Genomic DNA, 18,254 nt, shown 5'->3' on the forward strand with positions numbered 1-18,254 from the left:
AAACACGTTATTCTTAGAACTATCAATTTTGAAGTGTGCCGATATGTAATTCAACTGACGATATGTCGAATTAGTTTTTGCGGCGGTGCTACACCATTTCGCATAACATTTTGCGGTTCAAAATTATTTAGTAGCGTTAGTGTGCGTAATTCCAAATGTAGCTGTTTTGTTATGGTCATTATCTTCGTTGCCTTTGTTTTGTTGAATTGGAATTAGAATTTTGCTTGGACTTGCAAATTACGTATTGGTAGAGAATGGCGACGGTACTGTGTACCTGGAATCACCTGAACACTTTATCGTGAGATTTTGGAAAAGAATAAGTAATACTCGAAGATAGGGTTAAAATGGCGGAAATAGTCTGCAGATATTCAAGTTTATTTACATGAATTCAGGTCCGTAGCAGTTTGAGAGGAAATTATTGTAATTTTATTTTATAACAACAGTTGTTTTATTCATACAACAACAGTACAAACACAGTGGTGGTTGTCAAGAACTGAAGAACATTTAATTTTAGAAAATTGTACATAGCGTTCTATTTCATTACGTAACTGTTCTTTTATTTTCAACATTCTGAAATTGCCATTACCTCGTTGCAAAGCAACAACTTCTTCTACCGTAGAAGTTCTACACTGTCGATTGGCAATTATGAATCACTTCTGGGAGCGTAACTTGTGGTAATGAATTTAGTCAACAAACTTTATTCAAATCATGTAATAAAATAAGATTAACATGTTTCAAATCGTATCAAATATCTCGCATGGTCTGGCGTCTTTTTATGTGGCCGCAATAAGGTCCAGAATCCAGCTTTGTTATTCCTTGTAGGATGCTTAATGTAGCGATAAACCGTTCAACCACCAAAATTTAACGGAATCGTGAAAAACTCACCTTGATATTTGTGTGCGAGCCGCTTTTTGCACAAAAATTGGTGATTGAATTACATAGAAACCTTATGAATGAGGAACGTATTGCTTTCGCTGATTAAGGAAAATGGCAGATATTTTGACAGACTCTTGTAGACAAGCTTACAAGAGTTAACATGATATTTTTTGTTGCCCCCAGTTTGTTTAACTGAGCTATTTCATATGAAACGCAAAAGTGATCCATAGTTGTGGGAAGATAGTATTACCAGTTCTTTATTCCTACATCAAGAGAAAGAGACAAATGTATGGTGTTAGTGATGCGAAATTGATTGATTGAAAATGCATTTTTTCAACGATGTGAAGCAAAAAATTATCAAACATACACTATGCATTACCATCAATTGTAAGGCGGCTGGAATTAGTGTCACAGAACGATTAAAAATTTCACCTTCGGACGCCGCGTTTTCGCATTGATACAGGGGACCTGGCGCGGTGTTTATATTTAGAATGCGTTAGATGGTAGTAGTAAATTTACCTCGCGTGATAGTCTGTCGGTTCGCTCCAGTTGAGCTTTGCGTTTGATAAATGGATCGTATTGCTTTGACGTCAGTTTGTTTATATCTTAGATCGTAGGAATTATGAGTAATTCTATACAAGGTGTTACGATGTGAATCATGGTAACACCTTGTATGATAACTGATCGTTATCATCGTATCATTGAAAGTTTGTACATTGTATCTAGGTTTCAAAATTTTCGTGCAATCATGACTAATTTCATATTGCGTTCATTATGTTTAATAAGATTATTTACACTCTATTAAATCACGTGGTATACGCAATATTAGTATTTTGTCAAGGCTGATAGTATTACATTACAGCTGGAGTCGTAGTCACTCAGCAAATAGCGCTAAAAATTCCAGTATATATCGCCATAATAAAACGTATTTCTACTGTTTCGACTGTCCCTGTATTGACGTGCTTCCTTCGCTCATATTGCATGCGGTAGACTTCGATGACACGCTTACCACTCAGGAAATGCAGCAACGAAGGAAGTGGGAAACGAAACTACTTCCTCTACTCCTCCCGAGCTTCGATGCCGGTAAACGAAACTTTCTTGCGCTCGAGCTTTATTTGCCTTGATGCAGGAACCGGAGTGCGTGGCTCAGAGATAGGGTGGTTTTTCGTATTACTATTACACCCAACCAGAGCAATACTTGCTCGCAGTTTCCGTCTCTTTCTTATGGTTTCACTGATTTTGCGCTTCTGAGATTTCGTTGCCGTTTGCAACGATACAGATCTATACGGCTGTAGACCGAACAGGGCCAAACACCCGATACTTTAGGGTCGGTGTTACTTTTCGCGCCATCTCACGGTTCTCAGTTTCTTCACCTTGGATTTCCGCGATGTCCGTTTCATTTTCGTTCGCTTTCCGGATCGTTAACGGTAGCCAGAGACGCGCGGAATGATGGATGATAGCTTTAATGAATTAGAAGATTGCCAAATTTGCCGCACTTGTTCATGACATTTGTGTGTATTTATTTATAAGTTTCATCTGTTATTACACCATGTTAGAATTCGAATTATGAATCCACAATCTTCAACTTCGGTTACCACGTGAGCTGATTGCCACTTCCGTCTCTTTCGCGCAGTCGCGCTTTGCCAATCAATGATCTGTATCTCTCCCCCCGGTAGGTAGGGGTAGGGTCAGATCATCAACCCTAGTTGCCGTTGCTGGTATGTGACATAGTACAACTTGGCAGACTTTAGACGCCATGGCTTTACTAGGTCCGACAGTTAGAACTGGACTAATGAGATTGTCAGTCTGAAGTTTTGACTAGCGTCAAATATTTAACAGATTTTTGTTTTCTCTTAGAACATTATTCTGTGATACATGTCTCTATATACATTCGTTGGTAAGAAAACATGCTTAACATCCTTGGGACAAGCTTCTCAACAACATCGACTTATTTCGTTGCGCCTGATCCTTGTGTACAGGTGCTATAAATTTGATTATCAAATTTAAAAAAAAAAGGTGTGATAAAATAGTTGGTCGTGAGGTACCATTGTGGTCTAACAAGCCAGTCGTCGCATGTTCGAATTCCAATTTGAGGGAGACTGTTAATGTCAGTAGGATCGTAGCGCTTGACCCTGCAATTGTCTTGTACACTAACAGTTGACTGTGAAGTCTGTGTCAAATAAACAGAACAGCACCAGGCACCTCGGCTCTAATGCTGGATAAGAACAAGAAGAATATTTCAATTTTATATTGATACTACAGCTTGAATTTACCAACCGGTTTCAGATTTACTAATATTACAGGGTTGATATTTGTTGACACTCTTGAGTGAAAGTGAAAAAAGCATCCATAAACGTTATTTTTTTACAATCCTTTCAAAGTTCTCCCTTCCCGCTTTTTGCATGGGAGTGAACTGTCAAAACACCTCATTATATTTCATGCGATGGAAGCAAGACAACAAAATCAGTTTATCAGTTAACGAAGATTGTCAAGACATCGGTCAGTGTCAGTGAAAAAGTGTTTCGGTGAGGTTCATTTTGGTTGAGTGGACTGTTTGTTTTTCTTTTTCGCTTTGAAGTGAAGATCATTTGGTTGGATTTGTCGTCAAATTTTATTCCGTAACCGTGAACGATGCGCGCGATCTATTTCATCTGAGTATAACAGCACGTTATTAGGACGAAAATCTAGAATATCTGAAAGAGTGCTGCGATCATTGGAAGTGAAAATTGAAAATGATAGGCTGTAATTTTCGAAGAATTTTGCTGGGAAAAATGACTTTTATCAGCACTGCTAATAAGGAGCATAATTGAGGTAGTTTTTTGTGGGGCTTTTTTATCCATATCTTTCACCTCTTCAAATGTCAAACGCAAATAAACTTTTCGTGACATTCAGAGGTAAGCTCAATTTTTCAACATTATATGTTGCACTACTCAAACAGCATCTTGGATGCCAAACTGTTAGGAGACGTGTTTCGAAATCTGACAAAAAGGCTAGAATTCTAAACTTACATTCTATCGCCGCACACTGGACAGGAGCTTGTTTTTCGGGTGAAAATGTTTTCTCCCGGTAGCAGTTTCAGAGTAAAAACAACAGTTTATGAGCTGGAAGTTTATCGCTTGTTTCTATCGAGAAGGTCGTTGACATGAATGTTTATGTTATGAAACGGAAAATGTACCGCAAGAGTTTGGATAATTCACGAAGCTTACTGTTCAAAAATTATTCCAAAACATATGCTGTAATCAATCAGTATTATATATCTTTCAACTGAAACAAAAATTCCTAAAAATTCAAATAAATAATCTAAAACAGGTCGCAGTTTTAATTTGTGAGAATATATACTGTTACCAACACCACGAAAAGAATTCCAACTGGATTAACTAAGCCCGTGGTGGTTTTATCAAAGTTTGATTCATGTCAAACCTAAAATTGATCAACTTTAGAGAAGACGACGCGTTATGCGACCTTGCCCGACTCGTCTACTGCAGTTGATATTGATTTTACCAATTTTGTTCTAAATATATCTGCAAGCTTTGCCCGTATATTCTGGTTTAACAACCAAACTTTCATTACATTGTTATGTATGCATTATTTCGGCGTGAATATTTACAACTTTATAAACAAGAAACCATAACTTTTCTTAGAAATAGGATTACAAGTTAAATAGGCAATCCAGAAATATTATACTCTGAGCTACACGGATTGTATACAACAGCAGGGATGTTAGGAAAGCTTTAAAGAGAGAACCCAACCGTGTTCGTGTATACATTCAGTATGTATTAGCGGCGGGCCAAGTTCAATGTATTTTGTTGTTGTTATTTTTCCTATTCTCTGGTGGTGTTAACTTGACTCTGTGTGTTGTGCTTTTTTTCTCACACTCTGGTTGCCTCTCGCTCTCCGGCCACAGTCCGGTCCACCATCCTGTCCGTATGCGAGCCGGGGAAGTCACAACAAAAACGTAAAGTAGTACCGTGGTTGTCGTCGTCGTCCGCCGTTGCTTTTGCTGGTCGTTGCTCAGCGTGCGACCGGTGCAGCGTTGTGTAGACGTAATTTGTCGCCCTCGTCGTGCTACGTCTAAATTCTAGATAAATTTATTCTCAGTGTTTAAACCATTCGCGAGATAGAAGGTCGTTCGTTCGTAACTAGTGGCGGGTTGCGTATTTTTCGAACATTCGCCGTAATATTGTGCCTTACTATCGGAATTCGTCACACGTGCTTGGCTTACGATACGACTACGTGTGCAGCTTTAGCATTTCGCATATCCCCTGTGAAAAAAATGCCCTGTAGCAATATTTCACGGTAAAAGCTGCCGTCGAAATGAGAAAATGCTTGCTTAAAATAATTGTGTGCCGGTGTTTATTCACATGGTGATGAAAATGAAATTGTTCAGTGTTTTAATCAACAAATGTGCCTTGTGAGTAGGATGAAAAGCCGAGTAAAATTCCGTATGTGTCTTCCGTTTATGTTTCATTCCGCGATAGATCTTCATAGGTCGAATTCAAAATGAATCGAAAAGCAGTATGATATGAAAAAGAAGATCATTGCAGAGCCGTCAGCAGACAACTGTCGGTCATTATTCACTGTAACTATCGGGTGCAATTGAATGAAAAAGATTCTTCCTTGTGTTAGAAGTGTAGGTGCAATATATTTCGCTTCTCGGGAAAAACTTGGCTAAAATTACTCACCCCAAAGCAGCAGTAGTGATTCACGCGTTTGCTCAGTTCGAACGAAGATACAAGTTATCAACTTGCTTTGACAAAGATCGAACCACGCTTCGGTGTTGGTGTGCGGAATCAGTATGCAGCATTGTGCCTTTCAACGATTCCATTTGTTTATACAAAATCGTCACATCACGTCATCGTCAGTTTGACCAAGCTGCTTGCTGCTTCCGCTCGTGATGGGATGCTGTGAAGAGCAAAACGAAGATTCTACATGCAGTATCTTTCCTGCACCAGTGTCGAACGCGGAGAAGATGTTCAACCTAAACAACATTCGTTTGAATCGTGAAAAATAACTCGTACGATATCTAATGCGAAAATTATTGCTCACTGGTTGGAACCAATATTTCATTCAATACATAACGGGATAAGCGCAGCACTGGGCACAAACAGGGTAAATTATGGGTTAGACTCTGTCAGTAGAAGGCAAAAGATTGGTTGGTAGGCTTCTGTTTTGTACATGCGAATTCTCCAGATGGCCTGGAGCTTCAGAAGCAAAATGATCAACAACAGCCTGTTATCAGGGAGCTCTAATTACGTTATCTTCACCTGCTTATCATACAGTTGAACCTCGAACACTCACATGAAACGTTACACCTTTGGTACTTGGGTAGTATGTACACGTGTACGTTGGTACTTAATTGCTTATCAGTGATGACCATTTTGCTGTGGCACACTGTACCTTGATCATTGAGGCATTAGTATAACTATTGGAGAAATTCCTTTTGAAAACGTGGGAATATAAATTTGGTTCGTGAAAAGACCGAAAACTACATTTAACGTAAACGTTGTCTAATGACTGACAAACAAGTCAAGTTTATTAGGCTAAAAGCTGTTCCTAATGGTATGGCATAGCAAAAAAATTAAGAATAACTTTTGTATATTTCCTGTTTGCGTCTAGTAGTTAAAATTGTTTGTATTTATTTTATCGTCTTTTTTTTTAATTGGTGTGTTCGCACGAGCCCCGAAGTCACAGTCTTTCTCAAAAAACCGACAAGTTTCTATATGTGTTGCGGCGTACCCTGCCAAGAAGAAAAGCGCAAAACATATGTTTCATTGTTCGCCATGGTCGCACGCTTCAAAGTTCGATATGGTCTCACATGGAGTCGAATGAAGTGCGCGACAATGTGCAAGTATTCAAACATTCTCTCGGTGCCTTCCGTTGGCGGTTTGGAATGACGGCAAGACTATATGCACTGATAAGGACAAGCTGTGAAACAAACCCGTTTCCTGTACGTCCCTTCTTATCTGCTCATAGTTGCGATTTTCTTATCTGTCAAACTGAATGGTAGATACCATCAGCTCTCTAGATTTGTTCAAAGACATTTCTATCAGTTATTTTTTGTTGCTACTTGCATTCCTAAATAAACGAGAATAGCCCCTTTTCGTGATAAAATAAATCCAATGCAAGAAAGTTAAACATTTACAGATAGACAACATGAACGCAAAAGTTCCATCCTGAAGGCCTAAACACAATGGATACGTTGTGGCTGCGTTTGCGGCAATTTGACAGTTATACCGTACATTTTCTGTCAAATTAACGTCAACGCAACGCAAACGTATGCATTGTGTTTGGGCCTTTAATCAACTAATTTCGATTCACAAAACTTTTGATGTAATTTCGCACAACAGTCGTATGAAATGCATAACGCAACAGTTGTACAAGTATATTAACTAAGATTAAGATCGGAAAATATATCATATATACAAAAATCGTGATATTTCGGTAAACTTCGCTTTCGGGTGAACGAACAGTTTTTGGGCGCTCAAAAAACCGCTGTTTACTCCTCATCCCTGAATGCAAAATGTTTTGAAAAAACCCAATGTCTTTTTAATTGATATTGATACGATGACTTTTTTAATGATCGGTTTCATGAAAATGAATCGATCAGTTAATATTTACATTGATCTAGTCAGTACCAAAATTATCAGTATTGATTGCTGGTTGCACTCTGGACCGGATTTAGGATTGCGGAACCCGGGGCCAAGTACCTCGTGGAGCTCCCTTTTCAGTTGTCAACATTTCAATAAAGGAATATGTCATACAAAATATAAGATGGAGAAAGACTATAAAAGTATAGTGTTTTGTTTTTATTTAAACCTGAAGTTTAAATTTTTTAAATGAGAAGTGAACTTTTGTGGGAGCCCTTAAAGTGTGGGAGCCCGGAGGCCATGGCCCCCCTGAACCTACCCCTCTAAATCCGGCTATGGTTGCACTGCTTCTACGATAGCAGCCTTCTAGAAAACATTTCCAATACCAGTACAAAATCGTCATGACGATACTAGTACCGGTTAATTCTTTAATTGGAGCCATCTAAAACATTAAAAAAAACGCTAGAGCATCAAATGCGTAATGAACAATACACATTTGTTGTACTGGTCTCAAACTTAGTCAACAATTGTGCTAACTTCCGCAATATTGGTGTGATTTCGCACCATCTAACTTTTGCGTGTTAAACATCAATCAACTTTTTCTGACATTTCTCTTGCAAATTCAGTACTTTTGTAGGAATGAGCTGGAAAATCCCTCAACTCAAAACTACTTGCTTTTCTTCATTAGTCAAAAAAGTGAATCTTTGTCCGCGTTGAGGCAATACTTCCCCAAGTCCGATTGAGTTGAAATTTTGTATAAGGACATTTTTGGAGTATACGAAACATTTGAGCCCTACAGCTGAACGAAATTCGAAGAACGTTTTTTTCCATACGTTACATTGGCCCCAGCTCATGTCAGTCCTCCTCAGTAAGTCTTAGAAAGTCGATTTTTTTCAAAAAATTTTTCGAAGGTCATTTTTTCCTGTACATTTCATTGGCAGGTGTATCCGTTCACATTGTTTTACGCTTATTGATTCTTGTTCTATGACATTGTCCACGAATATTGGTAAATAATTTGAATCATTTTTCCTATCACGTCTTTTCATAACCACACAAGCATGGTGAAACACAAAAAAATCGATATTCAATCATAAAAAATTTGGACCTGAACTACAAAGTGTCGATCTTATAAGTTACTGCTATGATTATTCACCGCTTTTTGAAGTGAATACAATCAAGACAGTGTTTTTGTACATGGTGTTCATCCAATTTCGATGAATGAGAATGTGTAAATGTCACTTCTAAGTTTATGTTTTAATTACCGTCCCATCGAATCTTACTTGATCCATGACCGAATTTTAGAGAACTGAATTGTTTCCAACTTGTAGAAAGAGTTGTCAGGTTGATCATTAAAATAATATGTTTGAATTTCACACTTTCCCTGCTGTTGGAGTACTTATATGTTGTAGCACAAAACCCATGATTTTCAGGTGTCAGTGAATGTGGATCGAACGATACGAATTCAGTTCACCCGTCAACTAGCGACGCTGATAGGGTGCGTAATCGGTACTCGGGCCTTCAAGCACGTTACTTGCTGTTATTATCTAATCACAAACAACTGTAGAGTAGAGTTTCTGCACGGAATAATGATAGTTCACAATTTAAATTTGCAATTGGTTCATACTTGTCTTATATACTTATTCCACCTGTACACAATTTGATACAGTAAATTCAATATGTTATTCTTCGGAGCAAAGGAAGAAAGCCGCATGCACAATTTAAACACATTCATTAAACCTTTAGTTTCACTATGTCTCTACCTGAAAGTGTTGAAATGTCGCTTGCTTGTTGCGAACTGGAGACAAATTTCCATCGCCGTAGTTCACTGTTGTCTATACGCTATTTTGTGCGCTGCACCATCTATTAACAGAAGTTCCTCAAGGGATGGAGCTAGCTAGCACACGATCTACACCAAGTGCAAGAGGATATGGTGAACATATTTAGAAAACCTTTATTTAGTCTCTGCTCCGTTCACAACATAATGCTTGCTCTTCGGAAGAGGCTCGAGCGTACAGAGAGGACACAGTTTGTAACATTATTCAAAAGAGATCTGTTTAAGATTCCTGAAGCGTGCCGGGTGATTGTTTGGGTGAAGAAATTTTCACATATTTCGTCTGTCTTCCGTGCTGTTCGTTGAGTGCATGAAGGATGTCGAAGCAAGAGGGTAGTGCGACTGCCATCTCACGCGCGTTCTGCCTACGAGCAAGAAGTTTGTCGATGGATAATCCTATTTGAATAGAATCAAGTACCTACTACCAGCATATTTATATTTGCTTGAGGACTGATTCCTGATAGATTGACTTGACTGGCTGCCTTTTATGTCCATTGATGAACTCATTGGAATGGATGGGTGTGTTTGTCGTTGGATCAGGGTGTCACATAATAAGCGGTTTGTACACATATGTCATTCAGATGACGATGGATTCTTTCGTTTGCCCTTTCGGTTAAAATACTGCACGTCACTCGATATGCCCTGATCTGTTGAACATCTAACTGTCTGTCGATGGAACAGATACAGTGCCGTGCCTGTCTGGCAGAGGATAATTGTGATAAAATTTCATGAATATTGATCTCACAGAGTGGAACTAACGATGCCAACGGTCTTTTTTTTGCATTTGTATAAACTGTTATGGTGTTGAAATTGGAAGGAAAAAAATTAAAGATTCTCAGATGTGTGTAAATAAAGTCGTCGTTTTTGTTTGCTGAAGCACTGAACCTATTTTCACATTTGCTAACCAGCCGAGAGCGTTTGTCATAGCGTTATTTTAAACTTTATGCAAAGTGGCGAATCAAATACGATTTAGATTGCTGTAAATTGTCTTTACAAATATAGATAGAGATTGTATTTGATCACCAGTATTATTCACTGGATGAGAGATGACGTCTGCTTCCCCGGTAGATTCTGAGAACAGTTTATCACTTATGTTCTCAATTGGATACAATTTCAAGAGCCGGGGTCGCTTTCTTAGTCGTTTTGTATACTAATAACAACGTACTTGTGAAGACATACAGCACAAAAGTGGTAGATTTATTTTATATTTATTCACCGGTGGGTGCAAATTCCAGATTATGCCATTGCTTAGAAGTGGAGTTGCAATTGTATTATTCATTGTATAGTAAACTATGGGAGAAATATGTTTCCTGTGCTAATTTTAGTACATATGTCTTTGAATGAACTAGACCGCGGGTATTATCGTTCAACAAGCAAAAGTATGTTTTCAGGCTTCATAAAATAGCCTTCATAAAATAGTCATAGTCTCATCTCCGGGAAAAAATATTATACATAACGGAGTGGAGTTATAACAAGTGTTTTTTTTTTATTTTTATACGTGTTACGTAATGCTAAAAATAGAAATTGAAAACCTTCGTCGTTCTTTTCGCAACAAAATTCATACGAATTTATGTTATGAAAATTTCTTAATTATTCAAGGACTGCAAAAAAAATTTCTACAGAAATAGTTGCAAGAATTTTTCGTAAACGGTCGAACTATAATTTATTTCAAATAAAAGAAATAAAAAAAAACGAGATTTTTTTGAATCACTAATCGGGATTACATAATTTTTATATCTAGATTTTTCAATAGATTCTTTATTCATAATTCAATAAAAGGTACATAATGCCGATCATTACGCAATCCCTCGCGAAAGAGATTGGGGCTTATTACGGATGTCATCTCACGGTGAGAACGAAGTGAAAAAATCTCACGGTGAAAAAAGACGCGTGCAAATCAAATGGGAATCACTTTCACCGTACGTATACGGTTGTCATCTCACCGTGAAGTGACTCCCGTAATAAGCCCCTATATCCTCTGTCCCTTATAAATTTTACAAGGGAAGCTCGTAGTCTCAAAGTTACAGAGTCCGCTTTAACATGCGATTGGTCATTAATTCGAATCGAATCTTTCTAGAATCCGTTCAGTGTCAGAGGTCTTACGCAAGGGTTTATTCTCAGGCTCCCTCGCATCCCCCTACTTGACTCTTGCTTCGCGCTGAATTCCAGAAAAATCACAGAAGGGTTGTGTGCAAAGCCACGACCGCAAGGTTGAAGTAGAATACTTTTACAAGAAAGATAACCCGGCTGCTTGCATGTCAGTCATTTTTCCTAGCAAATAAATGTTGACCGCTCATTGGCAGTATTGAAAATTCTGTGCAAATGAAGTTGAAGTACTACTCAATTTCAGTTTGCTCATATAAATACGACCTCACTGGACACGAAAAGAACAAACTCTTTGCGGCGCAAACAAGTTTCAACAGTCAGAGTATATGTCCATGTGAATTCAAATTAGGATAATTAACTTTTGGTTCAAGCTCAGAACGAGAAAATATCAAATCTTCAATTCATTTGTTTGATTGTCCTAAAAATGACAGTTTGTTGTTGAATTTAAAATCGGATATGACGCTGATTGCATCTCTGTGTTACGCCGATAGCGGGAGTTATGGTGAACTTGCGTATGACGAAGGAATCGTATTACCTGTTTTATTGAATGGGAGAAAGAGGAATATTGTAAAATTTTGTAAACATTCAACTCAAACAATATTACCAAATCGTAGTCAGGCACTCTGACAACAAAGTTGAAGGCTGTTTTCACACTGAAAATCAGACAGCCAGCAGAAGTTTTGATTGCCAAAATCCAGAATGCCGAACACCCGTAAAGAGAGTTGTTTATTACCTACGGCAAGTTTCTCGCCCCATCGCTCGCGTTCGCGTTCACCACGGCAGAGGCCTAACTGTTTTTGTAAACGCGTTCTAACAGGGCAGATTGTTATTCAAAGTCGGTTATGCTGATCGCAGCCTTTGCGCTGCACCTACCGTGGGGGGTTAACTCAATAAAGTAAAAATTAGACAACTACAACAGAATTTGATTGCATCCCGCACAGAATGTCTGCTTGTTTTGTTGCCAGAAAATTATTAACGTTCGATCACTTGTTTGTTTGCCTTGAAAAAGGCATTTTGCGGTTCAAAATCGGTTGCTGATCGCAACCTTTGAGCTGCCCTAACAGTGCGGGAGTTAAGATACCCGGACAACATGCACTGTCGAAGCTATTTCACATTCAGTAAATTAGACGGGTGCAACAGATTTAAATTGCTAGAATTCAACACAGAATACTTGCTTGCGTTTTCAAAAATTATTAACTTTCAATAACTTGTTTATTTGCCTTGAAAAAGGCATTTGGATTTTCAAAATTGGATTTCCTGATGGCAATCTTCATGCTGCCCCAACACGGGGGGGATAAAGGCAGTCTGGCGACACATGCTGAGAAGAACCGCGCTGCTCCTGAGACGTGGTGATCAACCACAGGGCTAGTGCTGCTGCTAAGGAAGGGCGACTGTTGTTGTCGCTGTCTAGAACTATTATGAGCGACTTCGGCTGAAACAAGCTCTTATATAGGCCAAGTAGCATGTTTTCAATTACAAGGTATATGATTCTGTCGACCGTGCTTGGGAAGCAATCATATAACGACCAATTAGAGGCAGAATTCTTCGTTTCGACAAGGCTTGACTATTTTCGATAGTCCAATAGTGTGAATAATAAAATTACAATTATCTTCTTTTGGGAAGAATCTTAGAAGATTTTCCAATCTATTGCTGCAAGAACGAAGGAAATCCATCGAATACTAACCGATTCATTAGCATTTGAAATTGGACATATTTTTCATTTTTTTCGGTTTTAGATTTCATTTCACATCCCTATGTAGCCGAACTTCCTGAGAGAAGTATTCTACTTCAAAAAAGGCACACAGTTAAATGATTCCAGGCAGTTACAATGACCAATATTTGACAGGATAACTGTTAAGCGGTGTTTGACCAATAAATTGTTAATGGGTTCAATGATGGCAATTTCGGTCACAGGTTTCTTTAAAACACGTTTTATTATGTCAAAGCCAACGTTTGATGTAGTTGCAGAGAGTGCACACTTAAATTTTTTTGCCGGGTCTCGGTAATTTTTGCCGAGAACGGCACCACTGAGTGTTCGTTTAGAAAAAAACCTAAATTAATCCACCTAGCGGTCAGACTCAGCCTTTCTCATTCAAACTTATTATTTGTAAAAATAGATTTACATGGTTGCTTAAATCCAATAAAACTATATTCACTCTTTGGGTTCTTAAATATTGATGTTGTAATTGAAGTATAAAATATGAAATTTGACGTAATGTTAGTGCTTAAGAAATAGCGAAATAAAAGAAATGACTATTAATTTCGAACAATTTAATCACGAGCGATACCGGGAACGTTCAAATACATACGATACCACATTTAAATCATGTTGAGGCCATATATATTGATCAAAGCAGGTATAGTGTTGAATAGTCTTTGAATTTCTTTTCTTTCCAAAACTTTTAAACAGCATATCAAATTGTTATGAAGTTTATTTGTAAGTTTGAGAGATGACTCGGTTGTATGACACTAGTTATGTTCAAATAAGTCGTGTAATACTTGAGTTGATAGACTTTCGTTGTTTTAACAATTTAATACATAACGGTTGCTTAAGTTTGATAACAATCAAATGAAAAGGGAACGTAAAGGGCAGCCAAACTTTGAAACCACGTGTTCAATCATAATTCATCAGTTAACCCCTAACTAGCCTACACTAATTTTGTGGAAATCGGTTCAACCATCTCTAAAAAAAGTGAGTGAGTCCAAGTAGTCTTCGGAATATGTTTCTTTTCATAGCTGGATTTCACATTTTTAAACATAACAGGCAAAGTAATAATCCGTTTGCAAAAAAAGTTAATAGGGTCTTATGGGGCAACAAGACCTTCCATATGACACTGATTTTATGAAAATCGGTCCAGCCATCTCTGAGATACATGAGTGAGATTAAATAGTCTCCAGAACACGTTTCTTTCCATAACTTCTGAACCACAAGTTCAATCTTCATAAAATTCAAAAGCTAAGGTTTTTTTAAGTAGTTCGTTCATATGAAACTAATTTTATTCAAATCGGTTGTGTAGTTTCTGAGATATTGATGTTTCGTGATTTTTACATTTTGATACATAATCTATAAATTAGAAATCAGATTACAATAAAATTCAATAGGGTTTTATGGGGCAACTAGACCTTTTATTTGCAATTAATTTCATTGAAATCGGTCCAGCCATCTCTGAGAAAACCGAGTTAGATTGGGAGAGCGTTACACTCACACACGCATATACGACATTCGGCCCTTTTGAGCACTTTTATACCTTTAGTTTTTGCAGTGATTACCATACCTTTCTAGGAAAAAGGCAAAAAGTGGCTTTAAATTTCAACTTCAATCCCGAGCAAGGCCGCAAAAATTGAAATAGTACAATATCAAATTTAAATCATGTTGAGGCCACTTATTTTGATCGTAGCTGTAGTTTCAAACAGCCGGTGGGTTACGTTTCTTTCTATAACTTTCAAACCACATGTTTAAACATTATGTAAGTCATTGTTTAAGGGTTTAACAGCCCATTAATTTGAATTCAACTATGTTCATAGCTTCTGAGATATAAGAGCGATTTTCACATTCTGGCGCAGCGCCAAAACTAAAAGTTTGATTACAATGAAATTCAATAGCAACCTAAGTGGCAAACAGACCCTTCATTTGACACCAAGATAGAAAGAATCGGTCAGACCATCTCTGAGAGAAGTGAGTGCGAAAAAAAGGTGCACATACACACGTTCACACCCACACACAAACATATACACCTATACATGCATATATGCAGAAAATGCTCGATTTGTCGAACTGAGTTGAGTAGTATATGACATTCGGCCATTTCAATCATTTGTCTACCTTTTAATTAGCCAGTGATCGTTAAGAGAAAGTCAATATGTTTACTTTCATTATGTGATTTCACATTTTTATGACCAACGGACAAAGTTACAATCCGAATACAATGAAATTCAATAGCAACCTATGGGGCAACTAGACCTTTCATTTGACACTAATTTTGTGGGAATCGGTGCAGCCATCTCTGAGAAAAATGAGTGAGTTTAAACAACCTCAGGATAACTTTTTTTTACATAACTTTTGAACCATATGTTCAATCATAACGAAATTTAAAAGTTAAGGGTTTTAGAGACAGCCCGATCATTTGCAACCGGTTTTATTGAAATCGGTTGTGTGGTTTCTGAGATATTGATGTTTCGTGATTTTTACATTTTGATACATAACCTCTAAACTAAAAATCCGATTACAATGAAATTCAATAGCAACCTATGGCGCCACTAGACCTTTCATTTGCAATTAATTTTATGAAAATCGGTCCAGCCATCTCTAAGAAAAGTGAGTGAGAAAAAAAAAAGTTGCACATACACACACACACACATACACACATACATACATACATACAGAAAATGCTCAGTTCGTCGAAAGGGGTCGAGTGGTATATGACATCCGGCCATTGGGACCACTTTTATACCTTTGGTTTTTCCAGTGATTGCTATACCTTTCTAGGAGAAAGGCAAAAACCTAAATTAATCCACCTAGCGGTCAGACCCAGCCTTTCTCATTCAAACTTTTATTTGTTTCAATAAATTTAGATGAACGCTTCAATCCAATAAATGTATATTCACTCTTAAGGTTTTAAAATATAGATTACATATAAAAATGCAGTCCGGTCTGTCTGTCTGTCTGTCTGTCTGATCCAGGCTCGAAAACTACCAAACCGATCGACGTGAAAATTTGTATGTAGGGGTTTTTGGTGCCGATAAAGGTTCCTATGATAGTTTGAAACCCCTCCTTCTTCTGGAAGGGAGGGGTCCCATACAAATGAAACATAAATTTCTGCACAACTCAAGAACAAACCAAGCAATTGAAACCGAATTTGGCATTTGGATGTTTTGAGGGGTTTCAAATATGTCCATAATGGTTCGACACCCCTCCCTTTTCTAGAAGGGAGGGGTTCCATACAAATGAAACACAAGTTTCTGCACATCTCGAGAGCTAACCAACTAAATGGAACCCAATTTGGCAGGTGAATGTTTTTAGTGGTAACAAATTTGTTCCATAATCGACCTCAGGCAACATTTTGGATTGTAAGATGGCAACTTCCGGTTTCTGGAAAACACCCAAAATGGCTGATTTCCACCCAATATAATAATATCCGGATCTAGAATGATATTCAGGAGCTAAAATCGATCGGAATTGTCTTCAAATGTCATTATGCAGGGTGGCCACTCAATCGGGAAAACGGGAAATGCGGGAAAAAGTCGAGAATTGAATTACATCGGGAAAAATGCGGGAAAAAGTCGGGAATTTTTTTATTTAATCGGGATTTTGTTACCAAGATTTTTTCAAAGTTTTGTGTATGATGCATTTACAAATGATGAAGAAGTTGAAAGTGCAAGTTGATCCCATTTTTCTTCAGTAGTCAATTTTTTAACCAAAAAGTCACTAAACTTACTTTTTTTGACCCGCTGACCAGCTGACTACTTTTATCGGTCCTGCTTTTCAAATGAAATAAATTTTGACTCCAAATGTTTTAGAATAGCATAAAACGTCGAAATCTAGTGTTATCTACAAAAATTGAATGAACTCTGTAGGTCTTCTCAAGATGGTAAAGCGAATTGAAACCGGGGTCGACAACCGGTCCGGATTCTGGGAATAGAAGTTGCCAGTTTATCGAGAAAACGTTTTAGTGAGAGAATCAATCATGAATTCTCATATGTACAATAGAAACTGTTTCATTTTCTAAGAGCAATGCAAAATAAGTTTCACTGTACAATCTTACTAACATTACTAGTTTTTTTTTTTTTTTTTGTTCATCTATAATTTATTTGACACGGCACAAATACAATTTAATGTTTAACGGCGCCAATTATATCTGGTAGCTTACTTTCTAAAGTATCTTAATAACTAAAAGCAAATTTTTTATCCTCGCTGCCGACTACGAGCTGAAACTAAATGTAACTTAAAGCTATAATATTTTGCATTAAAAGCACTGGTTTACTGTATGATGGTTTTCATTGCCATAGGTAACATTACTAGTTATTAGTAGTTATTTGAATAAACAAATTGAGGATAAAATAAGTGGCACACAGTTCTGATTCTCAAGTTTTTCAAATAGATTTTTATTACATCTAGTCTTTTTGAAGAAATATTTGGTGAACTCTAGCGAAGCTAGCTACCATTTCCGCTTAGAAACTCAATGCTGGTGAAATTTTGGGTTTGGGACGAGCTTGCTATGCGAAGCAGTTAATTGAAAAAACATTACAAACTTGCCACAAAATAAAGCAAACTTTATTTTGAAATTTTTTGAAAAAACAATTTTTGTACATATTTCAAACTCGTATTTTTTTTGTAAATTATACAATTCGATTGTAAAAAAACTATTTTTGATGTAAATACCCTTAGAAAACAATATTATCGTTTTAGAGATTTTTCAAGAAAACATTTTATTTATTTTATTTGTTTCTTCCTACGACTTTTTACATGCTTTTCGTATTGCAACTTGCCTTAGAGTACGATGCTGGCCTAACTAGTCAGTCGTCGTAGGTTCGAGTCTCGGCTCGAGAGAGACTGTTAGTGTCTGCGGGATCGTAGCGCTGCAATCGCCCTGTGCACCGCTGCTAAATCTGTGGCCAATAAACAAAAATACTTTAAATGTTTTAAAAGCCAAAATAATTAGCTAGATTGGTGTGATGTTTCCGGCAAAGCTTTAGATAGTAGTTCTATTGAAAAAAAATATTGAATATCTCAAAAAGCTTTGAGTTCTAAGTTGCCAAATGTTACAACGTTGATTATTTGAACACGGAAGAAGTTAAAATTTCTGAAAGTTTTTTTTTCGAAACCAGAACGATTTGTTTGATTGGTGCGATGTTTT

General features: G+C 37.3%; 1 protein-coding gene across 11 annotated transcripts in view; it reads left to right on the top strand.

The window, feature by feature from the left end:
• LOC129726573 (cytohesin-1) overlaps positions 1-18,254 on the top strand; it is an 80,129-nt gene that overhangs the window by 18,966 nt on the left and 42,909 nt on the right. For 3 of the 11 annotated variants that reach the window (XM_055683436.1, XM_055683435.1, XM_055683438.1), the window contains exon 1: positions 4,839-5,318. The exons of 1 other annotated variant lie outside the window; for it this stretch is intronic. The gene's annotated coding sequence lies outside the window, so the exon portion shown is untranslated. Of the gene's footprint in view, positions 1-4,838; positions 5,319-5,566; positions 5,891-18,254 lie in introns of those variants that run through there. 7 more of the 11 variants (XM_055683439.1, XM_055683437.1, XM_055683440.1 and 4 more) reach the window with 4 other exon arrangements.

Source organism: Wyeomyia smithii, chromosome 3, assembly GCF_029784165.1.
Source record: "Wyeomyia smithii strain HCP4-BCI-WySm-NY-G18 chromosome 3, ASM2978416v1, whole genome shotgun sequence".
Taxonomy (NCBI): Eukaryota; Metazoa; Arthropoda; class Insecta; order Diptera; family Culicidae; genus Wyeomyia; species Wyeomyia smithii.